The sequence below is a fragment of the Ovis canadensis genome, chromosome 2 (assembly GCF_042477335.2).
Source record: "Ovis canadensis isolate MfBH-ARS-UI-01 breed Bighorn chromosome 2, ARS-UI_OviCan_v2, whole genome shotgun sequence".
Classification (NCBI taxonomy): Eukaryota; Metazoa; Chordata; class Mammalia; order Artiodactyla; family Bovidae; genus Ovis; species Ovis canadensis.
Window position 1 is genome coordinate 84,999,474 of NC_091246.1, and position 23,855 is coordinate 85,023,328.

General features: G+C 46.6%; 1 long non-coding RNA gene across 4 annotated transcripts in view; it reads left to right on the plus strand.

The window, feature by feature from the left end:
* The window catches only part of LOC138433620 (uncharacterized), a 165,844-nt gene that overhangs the window by 53,502 nt on the left and 88,487 nt on the right, over positions 1-23,855 (plus strand). For 3 of the 4 annotated variants that reach the window (XR_011254381.1, XR_011254380.1, XR_011254383.1), the window contains exons 9-11: positions 6,274-6,342; positions 16,986-17,070; positions 19,287-19,678. This is a non-coding gene — a long non-coding RNA (uncharacterized lncRNA). Of the gene's footprint in view, positions 1-6,273; positions 6,343-16,985; positions 17,071-19,286; positions 19,679-23,855 lie in introns of those variants that run through there. The other variant, XR_011254382.1, reaches the window with a different exon arrangement.

Genomic DNA, 23,855 nt, shown 5'->3' on the forward strand with positions numbered 1-23,855 from the left:
TCTTACTAAGGTCCGTCTAGTCAAGGCTATGGTTTTTCCTGTGGTCATGTATGGATGTGAGAGTTGGACTGTGAAGAAGGCTGAGTGCCGAAGAATTGATGTTTTTGAAGTGTGGTGTTGGAGACTCTTGCGAGTCCCTTGGACTGCAAGGAGATCCAACCAGTCCATTCTGAAGGTGATCAGCCCTGGGATTTCTTTGGAAGGAATGATGCTAAAGCTGAAATTCCAGTACTTTGGCCACCTCATGCGAAGAGTTGACTTATTGGAAAAGACTCTGATGCTGGGAGGGATTGGGGGCAAGAGGAGAAGGGGACGACAGAGGATGAGATGGCTGGATGGCATCACTGACTCAATGGGCGTGAATCTGAGTGAACTCCGGGAGTTGGTGATGGACAGGGAGCCCTGGCGTGCTGCGATTCATGGGACTGCAAAGAGTCGGACACGACTGAGTGACTGAACTGAACTGAGCTGAAAGTCTTACACTCCCCAAGAAGACATTAAGGTTCTGGAGAACAGCATCTGAGTCTCATCTCATATTTCTTTGATATCCCTTGTAGTTCGCAGCATTTGTAGGGCTCATAGAAGCATCTAACAACTTCCTGATGAACTAACGCTCTGAAACCTTGCAAACGTTACATCCTACCAAGGTTTTCAGTTGTGCACTGTTGCATGTTTGTCTCGGTTCATGATGGCAAAAGTTCTCACCGTCTTTGCTGGACACCCTATAGACATAGAGTACCTTCTCTTCCTTCCCATGTGCCTAGAGATGACATCAAATAGAGCCTTTGTGACTAATGAAGGAGAGTATTAAAGTACTGTCTTCCCACAGATTACAATTTCACAAAGCGATTTTGGTGAACTTAAACCTCTCAGGGACTATTGTGGTGGAGGTGGAACTAACATTCAAAATATTGTTTCGGATGGAGGGCAGTTTTTGGAAGTGACACCACACGCTGATCATCTTGTTTAGCTGTTAAGACTGGTTTGCTATTAACTGTGGGTAGTTACAGAGCCTAGTTTTCTTTCTCATCTCCAAGACATTTCTATTTTTGAAGCTCTACTTCTTAGGTATGTCCCTCTGGGTTTCTAAAGAAGTCTGCAGTCACAATTACTGTTTGCTGAAAGGACAGTTGGTGCCCTGCTTTCTATCCCTTAGAAGGTCCACTGACAAGATGCTCCAGCTGCCTGTTTTTCACACATTTTTCCAAGACTGAGATTCAACAATACAACTCAGCAGTTTAAATTATTTAAACAAGCTCCCAACAAATAAAAAATCAGGGAGAGGTAAACATAGGGACCTATACATTCTTATTTTTCAATGCCTCTTTGAACATTGCTTTCCCTCTCTTGGTGATGGATTTTGACTCTGGTTATAATAACAGTGTCTCTTAGAGAAAATATTTTAAAATCCCTGAAACCAACAGAAAGTGGGAATTAAGAATCAACAAATTTGTCCTCATTTTTCCCTCCTTATGGTATATGTCCGACTGGTTTTGCTCTCCAAATCTGATGAACAAGTTTTCCTTTTGAAGAATGGTCATGCGTTCTTTGGGTTATTTAGTTTGCAGCCAGGTATGTGAAGGTGGTAATAAATTACATGTGTGCTTAGGTGTCAGGAACATCCATAGTATAATCGAGGGGATGCCAGAGAGCAGGGCTGTTAATTTAATCTCCTGTGTCAAGTACTATACAGTTCAGTTCAGTCGCTCAGTCATGTCCAACTCTTTGCGGCCCCATGGACTGCAGCATGCCGGGCCTCCCTGTCCATCACCAACTCCCAGAGTTTACTCACACTTGTGTCCATTGAGTCGGTGATGCCATCCAGCCATCTCATCCTCTGTTGTCCTCTTTTCCTCCTGCCTTCAATATTTCCCAGCATCAGGGTGTTTTCAAATGAATCAGCTCTTTGCATCAGGTGGCCAAATGATTGGAGTTTCAGCTTCAGCATCAGTCCTTCCAATGAATATTCAGGACTGAGTTCCTTTAGGATGGACTGGTTGGATCTCCTTGCAGTCCAAGGGACTCTCAAGAGTCTTCTCAAACACCACAGTTCAAAAGCATCAGTTCTTTGGCGCTCAGCTTTCTTTATAGTCCAAATCCCATCCATACATGACTACTGGCTTTGACTAGATGGACCTTTGTTGGCAAAGTAATGTCTCTGCTTTTTAATATGTTGACTAGGTTGCTCATAACTTTTTTTCCAAGGAGTAAGTGTCTTTCAATTTCATGGCTGCAATCACCATCTACAGGGATTTTGGAGCCCCCCAAAATTAAAGTCTCTTGCTGTTTCCACTGTTTCCCCACCTATTTGCCATAAAGTGATGGGACCAGATGCCATGATCTTAGTTTCCCGAACATTGAGTTTTAAGCCAACTTTTTCACACTTCTCTTTCACTTTCATCAAGAGGCTCTTCAGTTCTTTGCTTTCTGCCATAAGTGTGGTGTCATCTCCATATCTGAGGTTATTGATATTTCTCCTCTCAATCTTGATTCCAGCTTGTGCTTCATCCAGCCCCACGTTTCTCATGATGTACTCTGCATATAAGTTAAATAAGCAGGGTGACAATATACAGCCTTGACACACTCCTTTCCCTATATGAAACCAGTCTGTTGTTCTATGTCCAGTTCTAACTGTTGCTTCCTGACCTGCATACAGATTTCTCAAGAGGCAGGTCAGGTGGTCTGGTATTCCCATCTCTCTCAGAATTTTCCACAGTTTATTGTGATCCACACAGTCAAAGGCTTTGGCATAGTCAATAAAGCAGAAATAGATGTTTTTCTGGAACTCTTGCTTTTTCGATGGTTCAGCGGATGTTGGCAATTTGATCTCTGGTTCCTCTGCCTTTTCAAATCCAGATTGAATATCTGGAAGTTCACAGTTCACGTACTGTTGAAGCCTGGCTTGGAGAATTTTGAGGATTACTTTACTAGTGTGTGAGATGAGTGCAATTGTGTGGTAGTTTGAGCATTATTTGGCATTGCCTTTCTTTGGGATTGGAATGAAAACTAACCTTTTCCAGTCCTGTGGCCACTGCTGAGTTTTCTAAATCTACCGTACAACCAATGGAAATATCTCAACTTAAGGAAACTTGACATGTGAGACAGTGTGTTATGTGCCTTAGGGGATAAAAGATATTTCAGACATATTCAAACCCTACAGGTATACTATAAGCAATCAAAAAAGGGGGGAAAAACCCCTTTTTTTCGAAAATGGAAAAATTGTATCACAAAAGTAATTCACTGAGAAATAGATTTAGTGTAGAGACTGAAATGTCTAACTCTCCATCTCTCATCCCAGAGATAGACACTGTTAAGAGTTTAGTTGAGACTTTCAGAATTTTTATGTGTATAGTATAATGCCTATGTATAGAAATGTGTATTTTTATGCAGTGGGATCATATTATATATATATGGTTCTTTAACCTCTGTCAGTGCATCTAATTATCTTTGCTTTATTTCTCACTGGCTATGTACTATTCCATTGTATGTGTGTATCACTCTGCCTCATATTGACAGTGGGACCCAGTTCTCTGAGTTTTTTAAATTGAAGTATAGTTGATTTATGTTGTTGTTCAGTCATTCCGTCGTGTCTGACTCTGTGACCCCATGAACTGCAGCATGCCAGACTTCCCTGTTTTAGGTGTACAACCTAGTGATTCAATATATTCATAGATTATACTTTATTTAAAGTTATCATAAAATAATAACTGTATTTCTCTGTGATGTACAAAATGTCCTTGTTGCTTTCTCTGAGATATTTTTTACTCCATTAAAAACAGTGTTGTAGTAAATATCCTTGTTCGTTTCTTTATTGCACTTGTTGAACCAATTTCTTAGGAAGATCAGGGAAGATTTCAGAGAAGTGGACCTTTAATAGAGCCTGCAGGACCTTTAATAGAGCCTGTGGCATGGGCAAGGATGGAAACCACAAGATGTAGCCTGGGATCTGTGAATAGATAGATGTCTTTGGGTGAAGTGTAGATTTTGTGGTTTCCATCTTGGGCAGTTGACTCACAGTAAAAAGTTTAGATGAAGGGGGAGTTTGCTAAAGAACATGAAGTTCCTACAGTTTAGACGTTTTGAGTTTGCAATGATGCCATGATGCCTAAGAAGAAATATTAGATGTGGGAATGGAGGGTGTCAGGTAGATGGGAACCAGCAGAGAGGAGGAGGCATCAGTTTCCACTAAGCACTGGGAAAGCCATGGCACACAAAAGACATCATGAAAGATGATTCAGCAGGGCTGGGGGACCGACTGGATGTGACGGAAGTCAGGAAGCCATGTTTCCCTATCTAAAATTGGGGGGACAACAATTTCCATCCCTCACAGTTAGTATGAGCACTAAGCAAAATAATAGGCAAACTTTTCATAAGTAACAGTTATTCCTGTAATACCATTTCATTGGGTTGTGAACTTTCTCTGTAGTCCCCCAAACAATGGTCATCCCAGCAGGGCTCTAGGAGTTGTTCGTTTATGGAACGAAGAGGGTGAATTACAATGACCTTTTCAGGGAGCAACTGTGAAGTCACCGAAGGGGGTTGGCTATGTTTTCCCAGTGATTCAGTGGAAACTTAAGAGTTTAACTTAACAGTCACCTCCAAAGATGTGAATCTGGTCTAAATACTTTGGGGCACTTTCACATCTGTGGTTACTGAGTTAAATTTTCCCTTTTATCTATTTCAACACCCCCTATCCACCCCACTCCCCATCAAATTACAGAGATTTGTTTTTGCTTTTAGAGCAGAAAGGAAGGATGGGAAGACACATTCCAAATATTTAGTTAGTTTCAAAAGTATGTGTTATTCAAAGCACCTTCAAGTACTAGGTTTCTTGAAATAAGAAACTCTATCATCTCTCTCCGCTGTGTTCCCTTGGCAGGAACAGTAACCATCTACTTCAAGTGCAAAACACTCAGCTCTTTGCAGGGAAAGAATAACAGCCTGAGAGTTGGGAGAGGGGATTTCCAGGCTCAGCTCTCCTCATCCAGGTGGGAAGACTTCTCTGGGCCTCATGATCCTGATCAGTAAAATGAGAGGGCTGAACAGGAAGCCTTTAGTTTCTTATTGGTGAGAAAGCACAACCTCTGGTTCACAGATCCCTTGTGAGGTTGATGGGGCAGTAGCATGAGCCTTGTTTTGGAGGCTTGGAACTGGGAAACCCAAGAGGTGAGTGGCTTGGCTAAGCAGAATGTGATTTCCCTCCTCAGAGATAAGACCAGAGCCAGTGTCTGCCAGCTGATTACTAGCGGCAAACACTGTTGTCTGAACAATTCTGCCTTTGATTGGGATGGAGACTTCTAGAAGGTCAGGGATCTGCTTCCTTCATGTGGAAATCACCTCCCATCCCTTGGCAGCCCCCATTATTTCTTCCCTCCCCACTCCCACTGTTCACTCTTTATTCCAGCCACCATGAACTGCTCTGAATTCTTCATATGGCCCCACTCCCTCTCACCTCCTGCTCTTTGCATTAACTGGGTGTATTTTTCTTCTCTTGGAAAACTTTTCTCCCCATGAACATTTTCCCCTAGTTAACTCCCCCTCCTCCTTCAGGCTTTTGTTCTGTCCTTGTCTCTTTCAGATAGTTTTCCCCAACTCTCCCTCCAAGCTATGTTGGAGATACTTTCTCTGAACTTTTCTAATCATTGTGATAATAGTATTTACCACCCTGCAAGGTAAGTGCCTGGTAACTTACTGAAGTATATGAAAAATATACTTGATTTCAATGGCTTCAACCAGGTAAAAGCTTTTCTTTCAGGTAACAAAAAATGTAGAAATATGCTCTCCAGAGTCAATGTGGTAGCTTAACAGTCAACAGGGACCAGATCCTTAAAGCTTTGTGCTCCGGTGTCCTTAATGTTGCCTCATGGTTCAAAGATGGCTGTTGGAATGCAAGCCATCATATCCAGGAACGGGGCAGGAAACAAAGGAAATATCTACCAGATCAGTCAGACCCCTTGATGAACCTTTCCTATAAGGTCTACCAAAAGTCATCTACTTGCCTATTCTAGGTTGGTAAATATAGTTTGTCAGTATCCTGAAAAACACTGGATGCTCTTGGGAAGGTACAGGAGAGAGGAGCTATTTGGTAAACAATCTGCGCCTCTGTCATGTAAACTACTCAAGATGTGGTAGGCCATCCATGTCAGTCTGTGAGCAGACAAGTGAGGAAATGTAAGAATTTATGAACTTTTATAACAGCTTGACATTGACATGATGTGGTACCTGTCCACAATTATAGGCAGTAAAACAGTAACATTTTGTTCTTTCCCACAGAGTTTGAGAAGCCCTCCTTGCCACAGGTCCTCTGTCTTCCCCACAAGACTGCAAGCATCAAGAGGGCAGGTGAGCTTTGCTCTCTGTTTTATTCATGGGTCCTGCTGCTGTGACACCTAAGGAAGAGGTGGTTCACAAACCTGTGAGTCTGGATAATGCCAGAAACTCGGCCTCTGTGCACTGATGCCGGATTGAATCTTGGAGACAGTTTGGTGTGAAATAGAAAAGAATAGAAAAAAAAAATTTTGCTTTATCGCTTTGCCAGGCAAAGGGGGACACAGTGGGCTCCTGCACTTGAAAACTGTGTGTACCTAGCCAGGAGGGGTTTTTTGAGGAGTTTTATAGCAATAGTTTAAGGGTAGGGTTGCTGATACAATTAAGGTGTTGCACGGCCTACACTCCTTTAATCTGGTCTCAGGTGGTCTTCTCTGGCATGAGAACTGCTGACACCTTCCATTTATAGAAAGTTAATTCTATAAAGAACTTAAAAACATTGTTATGTGTATCACTTGAGGCTGAACAAGGACCCTGCCCCAAGGCTGCACTGCTGTTTCTTGGCTACTCCTCCCTTGACTCAGCATCCCCTCCCTTCCTGGATTAGCAACTGTTCAAATCTGTGCTTTGAAACTCAGGGAATGTCATGGAGGCTAGAGTCTGTTCCCTATCAGAAATGGGATTACACACAACAGCTTCAGTACCCAGGAGCCCCACAGGGTCCTGCTGGGCTTCACTGATTGCATCTGTCACCATCTAATTCTTGCTCAGCTCACCTGCTCAGATGCGTCTGAATTTCTCTCCTCTCCTGTGTCCCTTCATGATCTTGTGTTCTTGCTTCTTTCTTGCCCTACTCTAGGATCCCTCTTTCTCGTCCAACTCTTGAATATGCCAACTCAGCCCTGAGCCCTCCACTTTTCTCTTTCCACACCTTCTTCCTCTGGGGTTACCTACTTCATCAGTTTTCCTGCTCCTACAGGAGAAAGACCTCCAGATCTTGGCCTCAGGCTGAACTCTCTCTTGGCCCCTGGTATCTTCCAGGTGCTTGCTGGAGTGGGTCCAAAACTGAAGTCTCCCTTCTCCTAAGTTAGGCTGACTTCCCGACTCTTTCCCCAGAAATCAGTGGGATTTACCGAAGACCCAAGAGAAGCCAAGCCTTGAGAATGGATAAATCTAAACAGTTGGGGGAGTTAGGATGTGCTTCTACATATGAGCAAAGGAGGCTCCCCACGCTTAGACCAGGACCAGAGGGGCCCCTCCTGTATGGCTCTGGGAAGGTGGTGCAGGCCCTGCTTGTGAAACTCGAATGCTTTCTGTATTGGGGAGGGAGATGTGATTGAAGATGCTTCCTCCCTCAAGGATGACCCTTCATCACAGTGAGCAATTGCTCTTCTCTAATTAAGTGCAAAGCCCACCCACTGTGAACTCACTCCCCAGGTCTGTCTAGGACTGCCCTGGCCTTCTCAGCTTGCTTCACAATCGATAGCTCTAGAAAAAGGAAGCTTTATTCACTGAAATTACAGATCAATGAGACAAGATTTGCATATAAGCTTAGTATATAAATCCTGGGGTGAGGTAATAATTTTTTTACCTGCTATCTTCTGATTTTCCTCCCTTTCTGTTTTCTCAGTTCATTCTCCCTTCTGCTCTTTTGTTCTTCTCTTCACTGATAATGTCCTTTCCTTAAAGACTCCTACTTTCCCCACCCCACTCCTATGCACTTCCTCCAGGCCCTGTGTGATGATTATCTTTGAATTTGCCTCCTTCCACCTAACCCTGAGGGCTGAGACACTATTTCCCTCTGGGTCTCCAGAGTGAGGGCTTCCCTGAGAGCTCAGTTGGTAAAGAATCCGCCTCCAATGCAGGAGTTCAGTTCAGTCGCTCAGTCGTGTCCACTCTTTGCGGCCCCATGAATCGCAGCACGCCAGGCCTCCCTGTCCATCACCAACTCCCGGAGTTCACTCAGATTCACATCCATCAAGTCAGTGATGCCATCCAGCCATCTCATCCTCTGTCATCCCCTTCTCCTCCTGCCCCCAATCCCTCCCAGCATCAGAGTCTTTTCTAATGAGTCAACTCTTCGCATGAGGTGGCCAAAGTACTGGGCCTTCAGCTTTAGCATCATTCCTTCCAAAGAAATCCCAGGGCTGATTTCCTTTAAGATGGATTGGTTGGATCCCCTTGCAGTCCAAGGGACTCTCAAGAGTCTTCTCCAACACCACAGTTCAAAAGCATCAATACTTCGGCGCTCAGCCTTCTTCTCAGTCCAACTCTCACATCCATACATGACCACAGGAAAAACCATAGCCTTGACTAGACGGACGTTAGTCGGCAAAGTAATGTCTTTGCTTTTGAATATACCATCTAGGTCGGTCATAACTTTTCTTCCAAGGAGTAAGCCACCCTGGTTCAATTCCTGGGTCAGGAAGATCCCCTGGAGAAGGGAAAGGCTACCCACTGCAGTGTTCTGGCCTGGAGAACTCCATGGACTACAGTCCAAGGGGTTGCAAAGAGTCGGACACGACTGAGCAGCTTTGACTTTCACTTCTCCAGAGTGAGCTGGGCATGGGGGTTTGGGGGCTGCCTCATGGCCTATGCTTAGCACTGTTCTTTGAACTCATACATCTGTTTATTGAACAACCTCTCCTGTCCCTCTCTTTCTCCATTCTTTCTTCTTCACTCTCCCAGCTTCTCCTTTCATTTACCTTCCTTAGGAGGAAGATTCCTACAGGTACCTTGACAAGGAGGAGTTAGTGTGTGTCACCACGGTTGGGACTTCCCTGTCCCAGAGGCCAACGGGTCACCTAGGACAATTAGGGATCATTTCCCTACATAGAAGTATGACCTGTGTTCCCCAATATTCTCCCTTACTCCCAGGGGACTTGAAGGACCTGAAGAATATTTGTGTCCTTCTCTTGACTGAAGGCTTTGAAAGCTTCTCTTAGAGAGGTGGAAATGGTGTGATGGAAACCCCAAGAACCTGACCTCAGTGAGTCTCTCCAGAAGATAGTGCCCATAGAATTCTTGGGTTTCTATTTTGTCTTGACTAAAAAGTTGTAATGTGTGCACTCTTTCAAAACAGATACAGCTTTTGACTTTATTTTTGCCAGTTTGATCATGTTTTGTTGTAACTTTCTTTTCTTTTCTCTGGGATATCAAAAAACTTGCATTGGTACATTTGGGGGTCCTCTTCTCAGTGTGATACTTATATTTAGAGATAAGTGATTGTTTGAATAAAAATTGTCATGGGTAACTGCCAAGACAACTTCCTGCATCATTAGAGACGAGTCCAGATGGGAACGGAACCTGGGGTCCCATCTTGTATGCTGGCTGGTCAAGATTAGAGGCTCCAGTGCTTTGTACTTGTGACATACGACAGTGGTGCCCACTGACATTCTTGTAGTGTCACTTACAGTGTGCCTCCATGTAGGATCTTATTTGAATCTTGTGTTAATGCTCCTAAGGTCAGTTGTAATCACCTACATTGTAGGTGAGTGAGTTGAAGGTCAGATGTTATGTACTTAATAACTTGCCTGCAGTTCCACAGCCAGGAAGCACTTCCTAAGGCTCAAACCCACTTTTTGCTGCTAAATTCCTTGTTCTTCCCACTGAGCCCCATGGTCCAGGTATGAGCTCTGCTCTAGGGTGATGAGCATCATGGGATGGTTCTTGACTGCTACTGCCCTACCTGTCAATGTGAGAAATAGCTCCTGATAAAGTTCACTTTTCCTGGGAGAGAAGGAAAGTGAATGATGTGCAAATAGCTGAACCCTCCTTGCTCCAGTTTCCAGAAAATGCTGCCAGGGCCCATGGATAAAGTGAAGTCACTCAGTCGTGTCCAACTCTTTGTGACCCCATGGACTGTAGCCTACGAGGTTCCTCCGTCCATGGGATTTTCCAGGCAAGAATACTGGAGTGGGGTGCCATTTCCTTCTCCAGGAGATCTTCCTGACCCAGGGATTGAACCCAGGTCTCCCACATTGTAGGCATATGCTTTACTGTCTGAGCCACCAGGGAAGCTCAGCCCATGGATAGGGCCACTTTAAATCCATCCCAGTCCCTCCTCTTCCTGTGCATACCTTCTCTTCCTTGCAGCCTCTCAGTACTGCTTTCCTTCAGCCTCCGGCTCTCTGCGCATCCCAAAGCCTATTAATACCCGTTGTTGCAGTCAAAAATATTGTACAGTTACTCTCCTGTCCCAACCTTTGCTGAGAAAGAATCTGGTTAATTAACATTGATTGCAATCCACCAACTGCAAGTAAAAATCGATTGCTAGGGTCCCTAATTTGAATGTACTTCTGTCTCCTTATCTCTGGTGAGAAGAAGAGAGGCAGAGAGGGTGAGAAAGGGAAGAGGGGAGAGGACAGAGGGTATTTCTTAAGCAGTCCAATTTCCAGGGTCCCTGGTGAGGGACATTAGTGATGCTGCTGGTCTTTAGATTTTGCCCACTCGCCTTCAGCGTGGCCATTTTTCAGTGTGACGTCTAATTGCCACAAATAGTCACTGTGCCCATTTGGGCCTTGTTCATAGCTCCCTACTTTATTGAGAGAGGAGTGCTAGTATTGATTCTGGATGGCCAGGGAGAGCGGCAGAGAATATTAGTAAGGAGCGGAGAGAACACAGTACATAAACTTTTATGACACAATGTCAAGCTGGATTGTGAAGACATAAATGAAAAGGACAGCATGCTCTGTAATTACCACAAGCACATATCTTCTGTCTGCTGGGGAAGGCAGCCCAGGCTGGCTGGGGCAAATTGCAGAGGGAGATGAATTGTCCAGCTCACAAAAACAGTGGCCCGTAGTGGTTGCTCCTCATAGCTGAGAAAGAATATATGGAATGTAAAAAAAAAAAAAAAAAAAAAAAAGCCCTTTTTGTTGTGTGTGGCGGTGTGGTCCTGAGAAAATTGTGTGGATTCTGATGTCAAGTCTGTCTCTGACTGTTCGCCATGTGACAGTGGGCTAGTCACTTAACCTCTCTGAGCCCCAGTTCCCTACAGGTAGTTATAACGACTTTGCAGGGATGATGTAAAGCTTAAATGAGATAATGCATGCAAACATTTCACATGGTATTGGAAAATAGCAGGCTCTCAGCATAGCTGGACTTCCCTGGTGGCCCAGCTGGTAAAGAATCCACCCGCAGTGCGGGAGACCTGGGTTTGATCCCTGGTTGGGAAGATCCCCTGGAGAAGGGAACAGCTACCCAACTCCAGTATTCTGGCCTAGGGAATTCCATGGACTATATAGTCCATGGGGTTGCAAAGAGTTGAACGTGACTGGGTGACTTTCCAGAGAAGGCAATGGCATCCCACTCCAGTACTCCTGCCTGGAAAATCCCATGGATGGAGGAGCCTGGTAGTCTGCAGTGCATGGGGTTGCTAGGAGTCGGAGATGACTGAGCAACTTCACTTTCACTTTTCACTTTCATGCATTGGAGAAGGACATGGCAATGCCCTCCAGTGTTCTTGCCTGGAGAATCCCAGGGATGGGGGAGCCTGGTAGGCTGCTGTTTCTGGGGTCGCACAGAGTCGGACGCGACTGAAGCGACTTAGCAGCAGCAGTAGCAGCAGAGCGACTTTCACTTCCACTTTCACTTCTTTCAGCAGATAGTAGATATAATCATCATTATTCATTTTTTGATGTGATAAATATTTATGGACTATTTGCCCTGTGCCAGCACTATGCTTGAGGTAGATGCCAGAGGGAGATGGGTATCCCCAGGCTCATGGATCTCACAGTTCTATGGGTGAGACAGATGTTAATTAATTATCAACCCAATATGTTAGAAGCTGGGAAGAAGGCCATAGTGCTTACATGACAAGGTGAGACTGAGGGCAGGAGGAGAAGGGGGTGACAGAGGATGAGTTGGTTGGACGGCATCACCAACTCAATGGATATGAGTTTAAGCAAACTCTGAAAGATAGTGGAGGACAGGGAAGCCTGGCATGCTGCAGTCCATGGGGCTGCAGAGTCGGACACCACTTAGTGACTGAACAACAGTAACTCCTGTTCCTGCCTTTTCCGCACTCACATTTATTTGTTTATTGTCTGTCTCGCTCACTGAGAACAGGTACTTGGTTGGTTTGATTCACTGCTCTGTCTCCATTGCCTGGAAGCATGAATGACATAGTGAGTGGGCACTCAGCAAATATTTACTAAACCAGTGAGTAACTATATACCCAGGATACAGAGCAAGAATTTGCACCTGACTTTTAAGAGCTTATAGTCAAGGGAGGTACAGAAGAAATGCATAGTATTTAAAAAGACTCAATGAAATCACTATCAAGTTTAGCTACAAACTCACAATGGCATGTGTACCTAGAAAACTCTCTGCCTGGACACTGGCATCACATACCAGCATGGGCCAGATGTCACATAGTCAGTATTTAGTGAGGAGTAAGGAAAGGCAATGGAAAGATAATGTAAGTGGTTGTCCCTTCTGAGGTTAGTGGCTGTGTTCACCCAAAGTGAGTAGTTAGTCGGGGTAGGTTGACTTATTCAGCCAACAATGCCCAATCTCAGCAGTGAGGTCAGCACAGGGACTCCACTCCACCAACTGTCCAGAACACAGGCTCTGCCGGTCCGGTCTTGGGTGCTCCAGTGGAGCTTCCTTATCTAGCTGGCAGGTGACTCACTGTAGCAGCCTGGAGCCTGCCAGGGAGCTGGCTCTGGCTCACGTGAGCTCTGGCTCATGTTGTGTTGGTGAGATGTCACGCGGTCAGTGTGGGCTAGGCTGGGGAGTACAGACAAGTGGTGTGTCCAAGACGGGGGGCTGGTGGGCACCTATGCCTCTACTGCCGTGAGCTCAGCAAACTCAAGGAGACCCGACCGGGAGCCAGACACTGGGTTCCAATGTGGCCAGACCCCGGAGTCCTCCAAGAGAATGCCGTCTAGTGGGCAAAACACGGAACCAGGTCACCAACGGCAGGTCTTAATAAGGGCCATGGCAGAGGGACAGCAAGCACAATAGCAATGTGTAGAGGCAGGAAGGAGTTATTCCACACCAATTATGGGGCAGTTGCAAGGGGCACAGTCAGACTGGAAAGGAAGTTAAGACTGTAATCCCTGGGATGGTGAGATAGCTAACTGTACACCGTAGACTCGTGTTCCCTTCCCGTGGTACACGCTAGTGACAGGTAAGCAGCTGTCCAGGGTCTCCATTTCACACATCTCCTGTGAGGTTTCACTAGCTCTGAACAGTGAAGTGTCAATCAAAAGGACAATGTTTACCTCTGGGTCAAGTGGCAGGGCTTCTAAATGACTGGGGAACAACCTCCCCCTAACACCCTGATGCCCTGGAATTACCCTGGACAGTATGTGAATGAGAAAGAAAAATGTTATTGAGTTTAAAATATTATATGTTTTGGAAAACAGTGTGATATTTTCCTACCAGCTTAAAGATGCACCAGTCCTATCATCCAGCAATTCTACTCCTAGGGATTTACCTAGGAGAAATGAAAACATATGTCCACAAAAAGACTTGTGCTAGAGTATTTATAGCAACTTTATTTGTAATAGCCAAACACTACAAACAGTCCAAGTATCTGCCTGCAGGTGATTGGATAAAAGCACTGTATATTCATATATGAAATACTCTTTGACAATACGTCTAGTCAAGGCTATGGTTTTTCCTGTGGTCATGTATGGATGTGAGAGTTGGACTGTGAAGAAGGCTGAGCGCCGAAGAATTGATGCTTTTGAACTGTGGTGTTGGAGAAGACTCTTGAGGGTCCCTTGGACTGCAAGGAGATCCAACCAGTCCATTCTGAAGATCAACCCTGGGATTTCTTTGGAAGGAATGATGCTAAAGCTGAAACTTCAGTACTTTGGCCACTTCGTGAGAAGAGTTGACTCATTGGAAAAGACTCTGATGCTGGGAGGGATTGAGGGCTGGAGGAGAAGGGGACAACTCAGGATGAGATGGCTGGATGGCATCATGGAGTCGATGGACGTGAGTCTGAGTGAACTCTGGGAGTTGGTGATGGACAGGGAGGCCTGACGTGCTGCGATTCATGGGGTCACAAAGAGTTGGACATGACTGAGCGACTGAACTGAACTGAACTGAAAGAATGAATTACCGGGTTACTCAACAACATGTGTAAATATTGAAAACATAACGTTGGGCACAAGGAGCAGGACACAGAAGAGTACATGCTGTGTGATTCCTCTGTGTAAAGTTCAAAGCAGACAGACTAATTTGTGGTGACAGAAATTAGGATAGTAGTTGCCTCTGGGAGAGAGAATTGGCTAGAAGGGGACATGAGGGAACGTTCTGAGATATGGCATGGTTGTCTACATTTATCCAAAGTCATCAGTTGGTACCCTGAAGACCTATGCATTTCATTGTATATAAATTTTACTTTAATGTTAACTAAGCAAAAAAAACAAAGTGTTCAGGCAAAATGAATGATAATTTTGATTAAAGCATGAGGTTCTAGATGGAGGGATAGGGGTAGAATACAGTAGTATTAGTACTTAATATAGAATGATAAGTAGTATTCTAAGACTGGTAAACAGCTGGGCTTCCCTGATTGCTCAGATGGTAAAGAATCTGTCTGCAGTGCAGGAGACCTGGATTTGATCCCTGGGTTGGGATGATTCCCTGGAGAAGGAAATGGAAACCCACTCCACTATTCTTGCCTGGAGAATCCCATGAACAAAGGAGCCTGGTGGGCTACAGTCCATGGGGTTGCAGAAAAGTTGAACATGGCTGAGCAACTAACACTTTCACTTTTCACTCACAGTAGCCTGTAAGACTGGTATACATTTTGGGCATCTAATGCCAAAGGAGTTGGATTTTATTACCTAAACAATAGGGTGCCACCCCAGGCTTTTGAGTAGTGGAGAAACAGGCTCACGTGCAAGTTTTGGGAATGAAAGTGCTGGCGTGTGGAGGAGGGAAGGGCAGTATGAGTAAGATGACTAGTCGCCTTAGGAGCCAGGGCCCTGTGAGTTATACGCAGACTGGAATTTTCCTCTGCACGTATGCAGTGGCCAGTCCAGGGAGCCGGCCCGTGATCTAGTAGCTGTGTTGGCCAAAGGTCGAATTGTGAAACAGTTTCTTTCATGCAGAGGATATTTTAATCCCTATGACTCTTTAGTAAGATCAGGCCTTGTGTTTTGATTGGAAATGATTTCTATTATTAGTTACTATTACTACTCTTGGACTGTTGAATGCCAAGGCTTGGGAGGAGCTGGGCAAGACCCAGAGAAAGAAATAGTCTGTGAAGTTTGCATTTCCCAGAGCTCAGCAGACAGGCCCTCAGCCTTGTAGCTAGTCATTTACACTCATTCATCCACACCTCGGGCTCTGTCCTTCAGTTTGCGTCAGAGACCGAGAACCTGGAAGCTGTGATGGTAGCACCACAGGGCAGGGTTTCAGAGGGGGAACAGCTACTTGGACCCATACTCAGCAGCTCACGTGTTCCTCAAAAATCCTAGGAAAGACTGTGGCAGAAATGCCCCCATGCTGCCCTGAGTTATCACCTAGATGAGCCTCCCATATCTCTTGAGGGTGCAGAAGAGATGAAAGGACTACCAAGTCAGCTCAAAAAAACTCTTGTTTGTTAAGTCAAACATTGCATAGGTATTTTCTGAGTATTGACTCTGTGTGGGCCCTGGGACATAAAAGTAGGTGAAACAAACGAGGCTCTTCACCTCTTCTGACTCCTTCCTATCACCCAGCAGCATCTCCATGTCAAGTATTTTCCATGACAGAATTTATGTATTTGGATCCTTTTCATCAGAGATGATTCATGAAATATCAAACCAAATGTGGCCTTATTTTAGTACCATTGTCAGATTTTTCTCTTAGACACCTCCAGGAATTGGAACAATGAATCCTTTGTCAGTCTCTGAAGCAGAGCCTCAGAAGTAGTCATTGTAGTTGGACACACCAGGTGCTCAATAAGTGCTGAAACTGTGCCTAACCAGGAAGGTAAACCAGGGTCCCAGTCATCCTGGCTGTGATGCGCCAGGGGGCTCCCATCCACACTGACTGGGGATGTCCAGCAATTTCATGTAATGAGTTCCCAGTGAATTGTTGCAATGTTTGCGATCTCATGGTGCCAGGGGTCTATCAGTGGTCTTTGGGGTGGGAGTGGCCCTCTGCCAGCTGTCCTGAACACGCGATGTTCGTCAGCTGAGGAGTTCTTCAGAGGGTCCTTGCTTTGCCCTGAACAGCAGAGGCCTGGACATGAGGAATCAATCTTCCTGGAAGCTGCAGACGGTCAGCCTTCCTTCCAGACTCCCCTGGAGGCAGGACTGATCACCAAAGAAATCTGGCTTTTCCTGCCAGGCAGACCTGTGCTCCCACTCTGAGCAAGTCTGTGGACCTCAGAACCTTTGCCTCACGTGGGCCTTTGCCGGGAAGAGACGAAAAAGCAGAAAAAAAACCAAACTCTGGAGGCAGAGAGGCCTAGGTTTGTGTCCTGGATGCACTGTTTACAAGTAGTGAGCCCTAGTCTATTACTCCAAATCCTCAGTTTTCTCATCAATAGGTGGAGGTAATAATAGTGATCACTTGTATTAGAATAAGTAGTGCTGGGAACCATAACCAACAACCTGAAATATCAGTGTCCTACCACGAGAAAGGTTTATTTCTCATTCATGAAGAGTCTAACGTGGATGGTTTTGACAGATGGCACGCCTGGGTGGCTCCTCTATGAGAATGGATTCAGAAATCAGGATTCTCTCTATCGCCTTCCTCTCCTGTTCTAGGGACATGAAGTCCTGTGTTTCCAGCATTGGGACAGAAAGAGAGAGAATACCTATATCTTTAATAAGATAATCCAGAACAAAAACTGTAAGTACCTTTGCTAACAAAATATGCAGAAATACAGGAGGTCAATGAATCATCTCCCCAAAGTTGGCAGCTTGAAGTTGACCTCGATGGGGGTATTTACATCTCAGAAATCAGCAGATACTACAACTGAGGACCATTCCCCAGCTGACCGTTAAACATTTCCAGGAGCATCCCTGGTCCCCTTCAGCTCTGAGTTAGATGAGCATCCTGAGGGCTGAGCGCCCTCCTCAAATACTTTGTGTCAAATGATGTTTGAGAAAGAAGTGATCCTATTCGTGAGTCTGTGCAGAAAAGCAGGTCCCGAGGAACAAAGAGAATAAAGTATGGCCTCGACCAGGAGTGACATTCTGTTCACAGCCTCTGGAGGCTGTAGGCCTGTCACTAAACCATACTTTATCTCAGTGACAAAACCCAGAGCTGTGCCCTTGGTACCCATGACATCTCACCTTCTGAACCCTGGAAACAACACTTGGAAAAGTCACGGGCTCTCTGCCTGAACTCTCGAACCTGCCTCACAGTCTTCCTATCTTGACTGCTACCCCAGTGGTCTCCAGGCCAGCAGAACTGAGAGCTTTTCCGCAGTTGGGAAGCTCAGCAAAAGGCTCTCCTTTACAGCATCCCCCATATAGAAGAGCTGTCTTCTAAAGATAATTATGGGTCCTACAGTGCGTGCACCTATGCACATTCCCTGTCTCCTAATGCTCAAGTTTCCTACTCTTGCCATTTTCTTTTCTGAGACCTCTGGGAACCATTAACAGGGTTTTCCTGCTCCCCAGGATTTGCAGGAGAATGCAGATGGGCCCAGAGCGGCCTCAGTGACGTCTAGAAGGATGTGATAGAATTTGCTACTGGAACACTTGATTTTCTTACCTGTGGTGAACATTCATCGTCACTTCCCAAAATAGCACAGGCAGAACCAAGGCTTCTGGGTCTCTGGGCTGGCCTTGGCGTGGGCCTGTGTGTGCTGGGTAGAGAGGGCTGGGGTTCGTTTCACTCACCGTTCCAGGGGAGGAAAGGCAAGATTCAGTGCCTTTCTGTTTGTTTTCACAAACTCAGTGGGACCACCTCCATCCCTGCTACCACCCAGTTTGCAATTAGACCCTCCCCAGACCCTGGAACACAGCCTCGCGCAGCCACAAGCTCCAAATGGCAGTGGATGAATGGCCAAGCCTGCAGTGATGTCAACGGCCTGTGCTGAGGCCAAGGAAAATATGCGGGGGCCCGGGATGGCTTCATCCCTGGGCTTGTTGAAACGCAGCTGCGCGTCGTAAGTTTTCCATCTGAGCAGACAGAGTACGGTATATCTGAATTAGACTCAGAACCTAGCATGCCGTCTCTGGAAGCCTTGCCCCCTCCCCTGACTCCTCACTCTCCTTGAAGAACCACAATTCTCCAAGCAAGTGGAGCTTGAAGGGGCTAGAGATCGAATGTGAGGTAGCTAGCACTGTCGGTAATTTGGAGATTTGGGGGAAGAAAGCTTGAAGTCCACAAGTTATAGCAATGCGGGGTGGGAGTAGGGGGCAGTGAGCAGGCAGAGCCAGGGGGTGTAAGAGACAGAATTCTGGAATTCTTGATATACTGCTGAGAGTAGAGACAGCTGTTTTGATCATTCAAGCTCCTATGCCTGCTTCTTCCTGATTTATGTAAGTCCTTCCAAGTTGTGGTTCCTGTTTTGAGGGGCAGAGGCTTGAGTTGCTTAAAATCATTGTTCCGGTCTTTCACTTGCCGCTCCCCAAGAAGACACGGCCAGCAGGGCTCTGAGCACCCTGCTGCTGCTTCAGGCTGCTGCTGGTGGAGCCATCTCCATGGTCAGTAATTCTCCTTTTGAATCGGCATCACACACATGCAGCCCCAGGGGGACCATCCTTAAGTACCCGAGCGATGCATTTTATGGATCAATTGACAAGTGGAAACCGAATTGTTTTTCAGAGTCTAGCAAGGCCTTGGAGCCTGGGAGCAGTTTAGCGTGACTCCCTGGCTGCCCCCTCTTCCTCCTCCCAGTTGCCTCCGCCTCCCCCAAGTACCTCTGAATTGCTCCAGCAGAGTGGAGGTTGAAGAAAGTAGGGTCTGTATGGCCTGACAGCCTGATGGGCTGCAGGGCCTTTCCTCCCCCGTGCTGACCAGGGCTGGCTGGACACAGCCAGCCATCACCAGGATCGCTGCCTCCCCCTCCATCACTGACACTTGGCTCTCCTTTTATGACTGTGTTTATACAGCAAACATACTTCGGAAAAAGAAGAACCCTCCCGTGGCTGCTGGCCATTCCACCTTGTGATTGCAGAAGCAAAGCATGGCTGGGCTTGATATCTGGATGCCACAGAGTCCTCCCCAGGGTCCTGGGGGTGCTCGGAGACAGTCGGGCCTTTGACGCACATCTCCATCCCCTCTTCTGGATCACCTGCCACCATGAGATGATGCTGGGGCTTTAAGTCTCCTGGGGAAGGTTCAAAGCTGAGCCACAAAGTTAGAGACCCATCTGCGTTTGTACCTGTAACACCCATTTGCTTCCCTGACCAAGAAGAATAACCTAAGAGCTTCCAGCTCCTGAGAACATAGTGAGTGCTCCCCAGACTTTGGCTCTTGTCATTATCAAGGTGCTGCTGGGTATTGTCTGGGTGCTTTGTGTGTTTTTTCTAATCTTTATGCCATCTTAGCAGGAAAAGTACCATTAGCTTCATGTTAGAGGTTTGGCTCAGAAAAGTTAAGTAACTTGCCCAAGGTAACAGCTAGGCAATGTTAGAGGCAGTCTAACTCCGAAGTCTAGGCTCATTATAGGAAAACCTGCAGCCTCCTCATATTTTTTCTCATGCATGCGTGCTAATTCCCCTCAGTCATGTCCAACCCTTAGTGACCCCATGGACTATAGCCCACCATGCTCCTTTGTCCATGGGATTCTCCAGGCAAGAATATTGGAGTGGGTTTCCTTCTCCAGGGGATCTTCCTGACCCAGGGATTGAACCCACGTCTCCTGAAGCTCCTGCACTGTAGGCAGATTCTTTACCTCTGAGCCACTGGAGAAGCCCAATTTTTTTTTTTTTTTGGTCATCTGTTTTTTTCTCTGTCTTGATGGGCTGCACAGGGGCTGACCACTCAATCCTCAGGGTCCATGAGTCCTCGGCCTCTCCTTGAAGAGCAGATACCTCCTGGTTTCTCCTTCCCTTGATCCTGTGTACTCTCCTCTGGGACTCTTTAAAGAACCCCTGCTGGTCTCTGAGCAGCTGAGCTGTGACGAGTAGTGGTCTGTTGGCCAAATGCCCTTTCCAGCTCTCCTCATGGACCTGTTGAAAATTCAACTCAGTCAGGGTGGGGTTGACTTGGGCCTCAGAGTGTTGCCTCCCAGGAGAGGCCTTCCCACGGAACTGATGGCATCTCCACGTCCTTCCCACCTGTACTGGGTGGTGAGACCCAGTCGGCCCAGGGAGGCTCAGCAGGCCAAGCTCCAACAGCTGTGTGCGCTGGGGAGATGGCCAGTGAGCGAGGGGGCCAAGGTCATACAGTTGGGCCCTGAGGAGAGGATCTGAGAAGGGAGGCAGCAAGGAGGGCTGGGGTCCACCCGGAGAGTCCATCTAGGACCTCAGAAACCATGACCACTGCAGCCACTGCGCTTCCAGGTTTAGTGGTCCTCTAAGAAGCAGCGGAAGAGAGAGAAGTCTGTGACCCCAAGATCTGAGGGAAGAAGGAGACATCTCTCACCATTCAGTACCAACATTCTCTCTTTCATGGTGTGGTCTTCAGTTTGGCTAAAGCTCTGTGTGTGTGTGTGTGTGTGTGTGTGTGTGTGTGCAAAGGCCATTACATGCCCAGAGCTCAAACCTCCTCTGTCTAGAGTGTGGCTAGGAATTCTCCAACATAGAACCTGTGGCATTGTTTGGTGGGAGCTAGCCAGGGCACCCCACAAATCTTTAGTGGAATAAAAGAGTGACTGTGTGAGTGAATCCATGAGTGACTCAGTGAACAGATGAGATGGGAGACCTCTGCTGGACTCGTCTACCTGTCCCTCTCCTTTCTCTCTGTGCACAAATTCCACATGCTACCTTGATTTCTACTTTCTCAATGAGCATAATTTGGGTCAACCTATCAACAACCCTCAGATACAGTATCCAGGGTCATTACCGAGGTGAATACCCTCTCAACGGCCTCTTCCAGGCAGTCTTGAGCAAGCACTGAACTGAATCAGGAGTCCCATACTTGAGCCCCGACTTGGTTCCCAGTTAACTGTATGGCTTTAAGTAGAACGCCTGCCTTTTCTAGGCATTAGCCGCTGCCTCTGCCAAAGGAGGATGGCCTAGGGGCCATCAAGTTATGATTCTCTGTAAGTGGCCTTTGAGTGAGCCACAGCCATCACACTATTGGCCTTCGGTGCAAGAACCATAGTCACTGAAAACCATAGACTCTTGAGGCTTCAGCTTGATTATCAAGTATCTGAAGCTTGAACCTTATCTTCCTGTTCATGGAAAAGAGGCACTGAGGGAGCCTAACACAGTGCCTTCAGGCTGGCAAACAGGTCTGTCTTTGGAGTTGTAACAGAGAGCGAGGGAAGAGGGATGGGGATGTGAGAGGAAGAAGGCCCAGGCTGGCGGGAAGTTACAGGGCAAGGCTCCTCTCAGAAAGCAAGGAGAGCCCAAAGCAGGCAGGGTCACTGAGGAACGTCAGGTGGCAGAAGAATGTGGCTCTTCTGGGCTTGGGGACAGAGAACATCAGGCTTTTTAGTGCTGCAGCATTCTCCTCTCTCCTCCTCTCCTCCTGTAAACACCACCCCGGAGAGGAAGAGGGAGAAGGGTGAGCTGGGGGTTTCTCCATCCTTTGTCAGTGGCTCTGGACCGAGTTGATGATTCAGATGATTTAGTGATGATAAAAGAGTCAGTGAGACTCTAGAGGAAAAGCACAGCTTACCAAAAAGACTCACAGGGAGTCTAGGTCAGTTAGGGAACAGCATCCAAAAGGAGAAAGACCATGAGAAGCCTGCAGACTGGGCTGCGGGCCTGGCACTTGCAGGTGCAGCTACCAAGGAGCCTGAACCACAAATCATCTCACTGGTGAGGGCTGAGGAGCTGTGAGGAGGGCAGGGGAGCAGGGGCCAGGTATGCCGGGGCTGAGGAGCCCAGCCTCTGCCCCACGAACAGCAGATGTCCTGGTGACACCTCTCCCAGAGTGGGTGCGACTAAATCGTATGCTTCAGGGCTGACAAGCAGATCTGCTTTCCCTAATCCCCAACTCCTAATAACCTCCTACAGGCACCTGGAGTTCTGTCCAGGTATAGAAAGCTTTATCACTTAGGGAATTAATGATCATAAGAGAAGACTCTTCTTGAGCACAGACTGTGCCAGGAACTACACTCAGTGCTTTGTAGATGTTGTGTTAGTCGGGGTTCTCTGGAGAAACAGAACAAATAGGAGATCTATCCGTCCATCCTTTCATCCATCTGTCTATATCCATCTGTCCGTCCATCCATCCATCTAGAGATGGGGAGGGAGAAAGATTTATTTTAAGGAATTGGCTCATACAATTGTAGAGTCTATCAGGCACGTTGGCAGGCTGGAGTCCCAAGGAAGAGTTAATATCACACTCTTGAGCTCAAAGGCAGTCTGGAGGCACAGTTCCTTCCTTTCCTGGGGATCCTCAGTCTTTTCCTGTAAGACCTTCAACTGATTGGATCAGGCCCACTCACATTTTGGAGGGTAATCTGCTTGACTCAAAATCTATTGATTTAATCTGCTTGGCTCAAAATCTGCTCGGTCCTAGTGCTTGACTAAGTCTCTCGGCATTGTGGCCTAACCAAGTTGCCACATAAAATAAACCATCACACATACTTTATTTCTTTAATTCTCTGTGCCTGGATAGGTGCTAGAATTATTTTAAATCTTGTAACTAGGTTAAGCATAAATCCTATTTTCCTTAATCCTCAGTTATAGGCCTAAAGGAGATTAAAGGAAGTTAACAAGTCACCAAAAGTAACACATCTAGTAGGCAACAGCGGAGAAGGCAATGGCACCCCACTCCAGTACTCTTGCCTGGAAAATCCCATGGATGGAGGAGCCTGGTGGCCTGCAGTCCATGGGGTCGCTAAGAGTCAGACATGACTGAGCAGCTTCACTTTCACTTTCATGCATTGGAGAAGGACATGGCAACCCACTCCAGTGTTCTTGCCTGGAGAATCCCAGGGACAGAGGAGCCTGGTAGGAGGCCGTCTATGGGGTCACACAGAGTCGGACATGACTGAAGCGACTTAGCAGCAGCAGCAGCAGCAGCAGCAGCAGCAGTAGGCAACAGAGTCAGGACTCGTGTTCAGGACTGTTTGATTCTAGAGCCCACCCCCAGCCACTGTACTGCACTGCCTTCCTGCTTTGGCTCCCAAAGTGTTTGTTTAAAACTACATATGTTTGGGAGGTGTGTCATGTTAAATAATGAACCGTGACTCTCTTGCTCATTCCCCTTTTAAATATTTGGCAGTATGTATGATAAGTAGGACATGCTAGTGAATCAGGCAGGTCAATCGTCTCCTACCCATGGGGTCAGGAGTTTCTGACCTTTCCTACTGAGAGCGCTATCACTTGCCTAGCATTAAGGGGGATGCCCAGCATTGGGGGTGGCACTGCCTGCACACTTGTGGTTTGTCTTTTCTTTTATATTCCACTGCAAAAGTACTTTCATTCCCAGAGCATTGCCTCTCTGAGACTCTTTACAAGGCCATCCACCTCCTGCCTTCCCTGCCCAGAGTCAAGGCCCCATTGCTCTCCTGCCTGTGCTTGGAAGCCTGGGCATCCTTCTTCTAACTCCCAATCAAA